Source organism: Mixophyes fleayi, chromosome 10, assembly GCF_038048845.1.
Source record: "Mixophyes fleayi isolate aMixFle1 chromosome 10, aMixFle1.hap1, whole genome shotgun sequence".
NCBI lineage: Eukaryota > Metazoa > Chordata > Amphibia > Anura > Limnodynastidae > Mixophyes > Mixophyes fleayi.
The window spans coordinates 37445803-37456641 of NC_134411.1; the positions used below are offsets into that span (position 1 = coordinate 37445803).

Here is a 10839-nt window from a genome sequence, read left to right on the forward strand (position 1 = left end):
CCCTGGATGCCATAGGCCCCTGGGCTGTAGCCCAGTTAGCCCTATGGTTAATCCGGCCCTGATGGTATTCTGAGGCAATATACAGTATGTAACATGGGAATGAGATAATATGCATTATATAGCACAAAGGTACAGGGAAGACACTTACAGAGCGTAGAGTACTCTATATAATTTTAGGGGAGTTCATACTAAGGGGCATATTCAATTAGCTTTTGGATTCGCGGTAACGCGCGTTGCCGCGAAAAGTGCGCGTTCTTGCGGGTATTACGGTACCGCATTAACGCGGATTTTCGTTCAAAACCCTATGGGCTGCGAACGAAAAGCCACGTTATTGCGGTACCGTGTATTACGTTTCACGGCTGTTCCGGCGCGTTACCGCGAATCCAAAAGCTAATTGAATATGCCCCCTAGAGTAAATTGGTCAAGGACAATCAGAAGTGAATAGTGGCTTTTAGATTTAGCAGTGGTCAGGTCATTGATCACTTTAGCCAGAGTAGTCTCTGTTGAGTTTTGGGAACAAAAGCCTGTTGGCTTTGTGAGGAAATAGTATGTTAGGCAAGTGCAGGCAAGCCTCTTAAGAAGCCTAGACCGGCATGGGAGTTAAGAGATGGGACCGTAATCTGAAAGATTTTTGGTCAGGATTTGTTCATTTTCATAATATAATCAATTACCATTTGTTTGAAATATGATGGAAACATACCAGTAGAGAAAGAGGGATTAAAGATGTTTGGATAAGATTAGAGATGAGCGGGCTCAGATTCCGCTAATCCGAGTCCACCCGAACAGTGCGGATCCGGGCACTGTTCGGATATTTCCGGCAGGCAAAAAATTGAAAACGAGGCTCTGTCGTCCAAGTCTCGCGTCGAATCTTGCGAGGGGTGGGAGGGAGGGCCCAGAACAATTCCATCTTGTACCTCTTTTTTTGGCATTATGTGCTCAAGCTACCTCGATGCAACCTTTTGGCCTAAAAACAATATTGTGAGGTGTTCAGAATAGACTGGAAATTAGTGGAAATTATTGTTATTGAATGTTATTGAGGTTAATAATAGCGTAGGAGTGGAAAAAAAAAAACTGGTTTTTAGCACTTTTTATGTTTTTTTTCAAAATAAATCCGAATCCAAAACCTTAAATCCGAACCAAAACCTTTCGTCAGGTGTTTTGCAAAACAAATCTGAACCCAAAACCTCAAGCAAATCCGAATACAAAACACGAGACACCAAAAGTGGCCGGTGCACATCCCTAGATAAGATTACTATAAGCAGCGGAGATAGTGATCAACTGATTTCTGAGGAGACATCAAGTGGTCATGTAGGAAAGTGGGGAGAAGAAGAAGAGACATCAAATGAAAAGAAGGTACCAAAGGATACAGGAATTAAGCAGGTTGATGCTTGTGGAAATGTATACCATTTAATATTGGATCTTGTACTCGGGGGCGGATCTAGAATTCCGATTTTACGGGGAGGGGGATTTAGTCCCCGCCACCTTTTTGACAGCTAAGCATGCCTGCGGCTGCACACTGTGTGCAGGTCCGTTTGGCAGGGACAGAATGCTCCCCGGCGACTCTGATTGTATTTAAAACACAATCAGAGCAGCCAGACAGGACTCTCTGTCTGCCTGTATCTGCCGAACAGACCTCCATATAATGTGCAGCCGCAAGCTTTTGCTAGGGGGTGGCGGTGATTGCCCCGACCACCCTCCCCTCCCTGTATCCGCCAGTGCTTGTACATCAACTAGGAAACTAAATCTTGGGCAGCGATGGTAGTCAGAGGGCTTGGTGTGGGAAGATTGCAAAGAGACTTCAATTTACTAAAGTTGTTGAACTTTAATAGAATTGAGATTTCTACTGATATGGGGACGTTAGATTGAGTTAGAGTGGAAAGGCAAAGTGGTGGATGAGAGATTGCAGTTGATCAGGTGATAAGTTCAGAAGCTGTACAATATTTGGAGAAAAGATCAAAGCTATGGCTATCACAATGAGTAGAAACACCGGTCCACTGGTAGAGGCCAAGTGAGGAGGTTAGAGAGAGTAATTTGGAGGAAAGAATGTATATGAAATCACTCAAGATGATGGTGGGGATGACAGAGGATAAGAAATTAAGTAAAGAAATGTTCAAGGAATTGTTGGGGTGTTCCAGGGGGACGATAGATTTCAACAACATCAAAAAGATGAGTGATGAAACAGTTGGTAGAACTGTTAATGTGCAGCATGAGAAGAGGAGGAGTCCAAACCCAACTCCTAGTCTACCACAAGGCCTGGAGGTGTAGATGAAGTAGAGACCACAGTGTGGAAGGGCTGCAGGTGAGATAGTGTGAAATGCGTGAAGTTGTTTGTGTGAAAGAGGTCACAAATGGGGGTTAGTTTTTACAAAGGGCGTACATTCCATAGAGCACATTTTAAGGATTCTGAAGGCGATGAAAAACATGGATTTTTAGTATCTTAAATTACAATGAAATGTTAGGTGGGCCTGGATTTGATGATATATTGCCAGCTATTAGAAGCAGGACTGAGAGGCTGAAAAGATGAAAGTAAGGGTTAAAAGGTCATATTTTGTGGCGACAGGCTGAAGAGATTGGGCCTCATTCATCATCACCATTTATTTATATAGCGCCGCTGATTCCGCAGCGCTGTACAGAGAACTCATTCACATTAGCTTACAGTCTAAACTCCCTAACATGCACACACACAGATAGAGAGAGAGGGACTAGGGTCAATTTTGATAGACGCCAATTAACCTACTAGTATGTTTTTGGAGTGTGGGAGGACACCGGAGCACCTGGAGGAAACCCACGCTAACACGGGGAGAACATACTCTACACAGATAAGGCCATGGTTGGGAATTGAACTCATGACCCCAGCGTTGTGAGGCAGAAGTGCTAACCATTTAGCCCCCGTTCTGCCTCATTTACTGTTATGCGTAAATCCAGCTGCTATGTGCATTTTCACTCCTTGGCAAAACCTTACTGGCTGCAAGGAGGCAAGTTTAAAATGTGCAGACCAATTTAGAGTTGGGAGGGGGCGTGTCCTAGCTCAACTCTAAATCACAGTGTTAAAATAAATCTGCCCATTATTTGTGTACTACATGAAAAATCAGGTTGCGTCAGGGATAGCAAGACGGTGATCAGATTTAGCAGTGGAGACCAGGTTGGAACGTGATTGCTGGACCGGACTGGAAACTGATTGGACCGGACTGGGACGGGCATGCTGATTGTACTGTATGGGCGGAAATAACTGAGCAGACTGCTAGAAACCAGGTTGGCATCTAAGGAATCAACGTTGCACTGGCAACAGGTCAGGGCTCCAGGAAGTCCTTTTATAGTAACTGCTATCCCCTGATTGGAGGCTGCAGTAGTTGAGTTGAAGCAGCATCCTGACTGGCTGAGAGGGATCAGGTGACTGGATCCAAGATGGTGGCACCCAGGTACTGGTTTTGGTGGGAACTCCGGAGTGGAGACTGCTATCCCCTGATTGGAAGCTGCGATCAGTGAGTTGGAGCGTCACTCTGACTGGCTGAGAAGGAACAGGTGGCTAAATACAAGATGGTAACACCCAGGCACTGGTCTTGGAGGAAACCCTGGAATTAAGACAGACTAGGCAGCATCCTGCAGGGAGACTTGAGACCAGCAGAGTCTGCTGACTGCACGGACAGCTTAGAAAGACAGAAGAGGGGTAAGTAACAGGACCTTAAGAGCCGGGTGCATGACAGAACCCCACATTTGTGGATGGACCCTGCACACATGGGCTCTGAAAGTAATCTTGCATGGAAGATACGGATCAAACACGGAGCATATACATCAGTGGATTTAATCCAGGCTCGTTCTTCTTGGCCGTATTCTCTCCAATCGAAAAGAAATTGAAGATGTCTGTGACAAAATCCGTGAATCATATTCAACTCGCTGAGTTTTAATTTTAGGAGTCTTAAGGAGTGTAGAATGAAACCTATTCAAGATCAAAGGTTTCAACAAGGATATATGAAAGAACTTTGGTATTTGTAGGAATGGAGGGAGTTTGAGTATCTAAGCCACTGGGTTGATGACACCCTCTATGAAAAATGGACCAATGTAGCAAGGGGCAAACTTCATGGAAGGTACTTTAAGCCTCAGGTTGCAAGTGGAAATCCAGACTCAATCCCCCTGTTTGAGACAGGGTATTGCTCAATGTTTGCAACCTATATTTTTGTGAACTGAGGTAAAATACTATCAGCAGCAGGTACAATGGCAGAAGGAAGAGGCTGGAACTTCGATATTCTAGGATGAAGTCTATAGACCGTGAAAAAAGGGTGTAAACCAAGAGGAGGATTATTGTGGGAGAATTCTGCCCAAGTTAAAGTTCTTCCCAATTATCTTGTGAAGATGAGACAAATTTATGAAGAAAAGTTTCTGTCCTGATTCATTCTTTCGGTTTGACAGATTGTTTGGGGTAATAGGCAGATGTAAACTTCTTCATCATCACCATTTATTTATATAGCACCACTAATTTCACAGCGCTGTACACTTAAGCCTTACTTGGAGAGCCGAAAATAAAGATCGCCAGAACTTTGGCACAAACTGGACCCCGCGATCGCAGAGTATCTCTGAAAGCAAGCAATGGAGACTGAAAATCTCCAGAATAAATTGTGGGCCCATTTTGGAGCAGAGGGTTGTCCAGTGAGGGGAATAAAATGGGCCATCTTGGAGAATCTGTCAACTACAACCCAATTGGTGTTTAACCTATTAGACACTGGGAGATCTGTAATAAAGTCCATAGACAGAGGAGTCCAGGGTTGGTGAGGAATAGACAATGGTTGAAGTTGCCCAGCAGGTGTCTGACGAGAATTTTTTGCTGGACACACTTTGAACAGGAAGCCATGAATTCTTGGATGTCCTGCTTGAGGATAGACCACCAATAGGATGCTTGAACGAATTTGAGAGTTTTTTTGAACTCCAGAAAGTCTAGAGAATAGGGAAGCGTGAGCACATTGAAACAATTCTTTTCAAAGTGCTGGAACTACGAAACATTCCCTGGAGGCGGAGTAGAAACAATATTGGTGGTAGAAAAGAAGACAGAATCGATGATGGGACTTTTTTTGGTGAAGCAAAGATCTTCATCTTGAGCCATAGAACGAGAGAGGGCATCAGACTTACAATTATGGGATCCTGGCCGGTAGGTAACCTTGAAGTCAAACCTAGATAAAAAGAAGGCCCATCTTGCTTGTCTTGGGTTGATTTATAACACATTTTCTGTAATAGTTTGCAAAGCCCAGAAAGCATTGGACGGCCTTGAGAGTGTTTGGAAGGGGCCAGTTAAGAATCACCTTGAGCTTCTCCAGGTCCATCTGTAGATCAGCACCAGATATAATGTAACTTGAGAAGGAGATGGATGGTACTTATAAGGTGCATTTCTCCAGTTTGCAAAAGAGCCGGTTCGTGCGGAGTGGTGCAGGAACTGAATCCAGATTGTTGGAAAAGATAAGAATATCGTCCAAGTAGACAACAACTGTTTTGTAGAGGAGGTAACAAAAAATTTCATTGACATAATGCTGGAATACTGCTGGGGCATTACTCAGTGCGAATGGCATGACAAGGTACTCGGAGTGCCTGTCATGAATGGTAAAAGCTGTCTTCCATTCATTCCCTTCGCGTATACAAATTAAATTGTAAGCCCCTCTCAAATCTAGTTTGGTGAAGATGGTGGCACCTCTGACACGATCGAACAGTTTGATGATAAGCAGCAAAGGATAATGATTTCTAATGGTGATATCGTTCAAACCTCTTAAGTCAATGCAGGGGTGGAGTCCTCTATTTTTCTTCTTTACAAAAAAAAGAAACCTGCTCTGACAGGTGAAGAAGACTACTGGATAAACCCCTTCTCAAGGTTTTCCTGGATATATTTTGACATGGACTTGGTCTCAGGGAGAGAGCGGGTAGGTATGCCCCTTAAGTGGGGTGTTTTCCCTGGCATCAAATCTATAGGACAATCCCACTCTCCATTTGGTGATAATGAGTCAGCACCAGCTTTACTGAAGACATCAGAGAAGTCCCTGTAAGGTAAGGGTGGAAGCTCTTGACCAGAGGAAACTGTAGTCCGAAGTGGTATAACACGCTGAAGGCAGGAGTGCAAGATACACCCTAGAATGTAATCTGAGATGTAGTCCAATCAATTCGGGGGTTATGTAACCGGAAAAAAGGTAAACCTAGATCTAAATAATGTGAAGCTTTGGGAAGTATGAGAAGCTGCGCAATTCTGAGTGCAGAGCCCCCACTCTAATCATGAGAGTGTGAGTCTGGAGGGTGATAATACTATCGGAAATGCAACTTCCATCCACTGCCATTATTATTATTATTATTAGGATGTAGAAGGGTCGGGGTAACGGCTCCGTGGGTAGCTGTAAATTTTGAACAACTGTGGCGATAATGAAGTTTTCCAGCGGCACCAGATTCATGAAGAGCTGTTAAGTTCTTGGTTTGCTGAGCATGTTCTGGAGTAATTGGTAGTACACAATTGCACTTGGAACTGAACCAGATATTGGCCCACCGGACGAGAGCCTTAATGAAGGCACAGAATATCTAAGGATGCTGAAGTAGTTTTGCCTGGCTCATCCAAGATCCGACAGTAGGCTGCTATATATCCAGAACATAAGGAAAGCAGGGGATCTGCTTTTTCCCATAATAACCATGCCCAAGCTAATGCATGTCCCGATAGGAGGGAGATAATGTACACAACTTTTGCTTCCTCCATAGGGAGAATACTGGGCAGTAGCTCAAACTGGATCTCACACTGATTCAGAAACCCTCTGCACAGTTTTGGATCTCCATTGAACTTGGCAGGAGTTGGCAGATGAAGATAAGAAGCCGAGGCTGGAACTTGAACAGGTAGAGCTTGTGCAGGAACTGAAGAGTCACCATACCACTAAGAGTAGTTTGAATGCTATTCAGACAGGAGGACTCTTGAAGGAATTTAATGATTTCTCTTAGATTCCTGGCTCATGAGCCAATTCACCAGGCTATGCTTTGAGCCCGCTCCTTGGCAAAGAGCACCAGTGGAATCCATTAGACCAGTGCAAACTGTCACGCTTCAGGATTTTTCTGTAGCTGGTCTGGGTTGTGACTCTTGAACAGGACTGGTGCATTAAAGTGGTTGTTGAAAGTTCAGGAGGCTACTGAATATGAATGACACTGGAGACTGGCAAGAAGTCAGGGATAGCAAGACAGTGATCAGATGTAGCAGTGGAGACCAGGTTGGAAGCGGAATTGTCTGGGTGGAAATAACTGAGCAGACTGCTAGAAACCAGGTTGGCTTCTAATGAATCAATGTTGCACTCACAACAGGTTAGGGCTCCTGGAAGTCCTTTTATAGTAACTGCTAACCCCTGATTGGAGGCTGCGGTCAGCTGAGCTGAAGCAGCACTCTGATTGGCTGAGAGGGATCAGGTGACTGAATCCTAGATGGCGGCGTCCAGGCACTCGCTGGTCTTGGAGGGAACTTGAGAGCCTGGGGCGTGACACTTGTATTGCAAGATTTTATTTAACAGAACAAGATATTTAAATGAGCGGTCAGAAATTGTGACTTAAGACGTGAGGTTTCAGTGATTCTTTTCGGGAAATAACAGTAAGCAGCACTGCAGTGATGTTTTTTTTCTTTTTCCACTATTCTCATTCCCATTTGATCCCACAATTACACAAATAGTTGCGCATCTCATTTACACACAGAACAATCTGACAAGCAGAATGTGGGTGTGCGCCTTGTTATGTGTGGGGCTGTCACATAGATGCAATTATCTATTTCTGTTGACAACATTAACATATATCCCACCCAGCAAGCTGGCCGCTAGGTGTGACTTAGAACTATCCTTCGTTCCCCACATTGACTATATATTTAATTCATGTTTCATACATTTAAAAAAACATTTCCAGAATACGCACATATTTTACACAAGACATTGCAAAAACACTTAATTCATGCACTCATCATCTCCCGCATTGACTTTTGCAATTCCCTCCTTGCAGCATCAGAGTCTCACCTCTACAATCTATTTTGCATGTAGTGGCTAGATTGATTTTCTTTGCAAATCGTTCTTCGTCTGCTGAACCACTCTCAGTCATTGGTTGCCTGTTTTTTACCAAATCCAATATAAAATATTTCTACTAACTTAAAAGTCCATCAACAAAATTGCACCAACATACATCTCCTCACTTGTCTCAGAATATCTCCCAGCTAGAGACTGCCATTCTGCGCAAGCTTATAATATTCCTCAACCACCATCTTAACCTCACTAGTCTACCCTATTACCACTCTTTACACAATTCACACTAGACGACAACCGAATGACCCCGTGACCAACATTGCTGTGTGACTGGATCATATAGCATATTAACAACTTTTTACCTTTGCACTCTGGCTGGACGGAAAAGCAATATGTAGGTTTAACTTAATGTATCCAGCTCCCATTGTCCCATAGATTGTAAGCTTGTGAGCAGGGCCCTCTTACCTCTTTGTCTGTATTACCCAGTATTGTTTTATTGCTGTGTTTTACTCCAATTGTACAGCGCTATGGAATTTGTTGCCGATATATGAATAAATGTTGATAATGAATTGTGTAAAATTCTATGCACTGCTTGTCTGCATTGTCTGGATGCACATTTCTCCCCAAACATATAATTTTACTAATTATTTATATCCTTTTGATTTGTACAGTATATACATTGCACAGTCCCAATATAATGTCTTGTTTTCCATGCATATCCCTATTATGTCCTTCGGCAAAGTAGAGGTTATACAATTTGACTTTTCTTTTCCTTGTAGCCAGAATGATTTTGAAGTCATTGTTGAGAGATTCCAAGGTGTTTATGGAGCAACCCCGTAATTCTTTGTGTGAGTATTCGCTTTATATATAAGAAACACATGTGATTATTTAAAATAGCTAGTCTCAAGATACTTGTCAAAGCACAAAATCTTCTGTTAAATGCTCTGTAAGAAATTTAGCTTTTAAGAGAAAGTGTGTTGCACATTTTATCATACAGAATGAGCAGTGTACATTCCTTCTCATGACTGGGAAATATTTCTGTGAATCTTCAACAATATGGGTTATTAAATAACGACATATCCATATGTTGCTTTTGTCTTCACAGCAAATAGCAATTATATTGTGCAAAACCCTTTTGCTATATACACTAAATACCACCTCCTGATTTTCCATGAATTGAAGTCTAGGTAGGGTACATAGTCACGAGTGGTTTACATCTAGCTGTGATACATTGCCCAGATGGTGACTGCAGCTTAAACCATTTTGCAGGTCTAGACTTTTTTTGTTTTGGATGTTAGTTTCCAAACCCCTCCCAACATAGCTGGTCACGTGACCTGGCTCACCGGTCACTCAAAATTCTTCTCTACATAACTTCTTTCCCAGCAGTGAGAGGGATTTTACAGCAACACACTCTGGGCCTGATTCATCTTCGGACATAACCTGCACGCTACTTGCGTTTTAAAAAACTATATTGATATGTTGAGGTACTCCTATGTTCCTTCACATCATCTTTCTCCACATAGGCAATCTAAAGTGAGGATCAAAATGTCTTTAAGCTAAAATCACTTATACCAATGTTACCTGTTACCCACAATGCACCTTTGTAGATTCTCCTGCTACCTGTTGTAATGGAAGGGATAGTGACTCTTCAGTAAAATGCTCGTTGCCCAGCTCTGTAAATATCAGATTGCACTGCTTCAGTAAATTTCATGAATTAATATTAATATATAACACCATGAAAACCTATTTCATTCCTCATGAAATGGATAAAATATGTTAACTAACCTGTATATCCTATTCTCGTATAGATACTGCATATATAGTTCAAACCTGAGTGAGTGAGCATTAACACGATTTACCCCTAGCCGTCCCTGCTGTGTACATGAATTGTGCTCTATGGCTAGATGGCTTTGCCCTGTTCTGTGAATATAAAATAGCATTGTTTTAGTGTTTCTAAATGTGTTGAGGTACTATATCAGGCTCTGGTGGCCTTATATCGACACTCCTCATACATCTGCCAACCACTAAGAATACCTCACTTCATCCAACATTCTCACTATTAAAACACTCTGAAAACAAATCAGTGATGTGAAGAGTGTGTTACCTCTATCTGTCCCTGCTAGCAACGTGGGATGAACTCCGCCGTTAAGGCAGCCATCTCCTGTGATGTGTAGGATTTGCTACCTTGTAGCCTTGTTTTCACTCCCGTACGGGTATTCTCAGTATCGTCTCCTGTCCCATATGTACAGATTACAAGTTTGCATGGGTAATAAAAGTCCTGCTGTGGCCACAGCTCATATAGTCCAATCACAAAATGAATATTATCAATAATTATATGTCTCTGATCCTTCCAAGTTTAAAAAGTGGTGTTGTGTTCTAGTCCACCAACGCGTTTCATCCTATCTATAGGACTTTCTCAAGGAGTTATATATATATATATATATATATATATATATATATATATATATATATATATATATATATATATATTCTTTGTATTAATGATTATAGTATTGTGTTGTTTATTTATTTGTTAAAATATTTTCTTTTTGGCATGTGTCCTGATGTGACTTTACATTGCACATGTGCATGTGTTTATCTTGCACTCTCTTGTGTCTGTAACATACAGTACGTAAAGTTTAGAAGGAACGTGCTTACACCCAGATTCAAATAGAAACGCATCTCGAGATCCACACAGACTTAAATACAGGCGGAATTACGGTCAAGTTCCGTGCTCTTTTTTCTTAACCTCAAATCGCGCACAAATTGCATTTGCACATGAATCAGGTCCACAGTTATACGGAAATTCAGAGAATTCACAAATTGTCTAGCAACACTG

General features: G+C 42.2%; 1 long non-coding RNA gene across 1 annotated transcript in view; it reads left to right on the plus strand.

The window, feature by feature from the left end:
* The first annotated feature begins 1920 nt into the window (after positions 1-1920).
* The window catches only part of LOC142104017 (uncharacterized), a 46980-nt gene continuing 38061 nt past the window's right edge, over positions 1921-10839 (plus strand). Inside the window, exons 1-2 of the long non-coding RNA XR_012679490.1 lie at positions 1921-2299; positions 8780-8848. This is a non-coding gene — a long non-coding RNA (uncharacterized LOC142104017). The remainder of the gene's footprint in view (positions 2300-8779; positions 8849-10839) is intronic.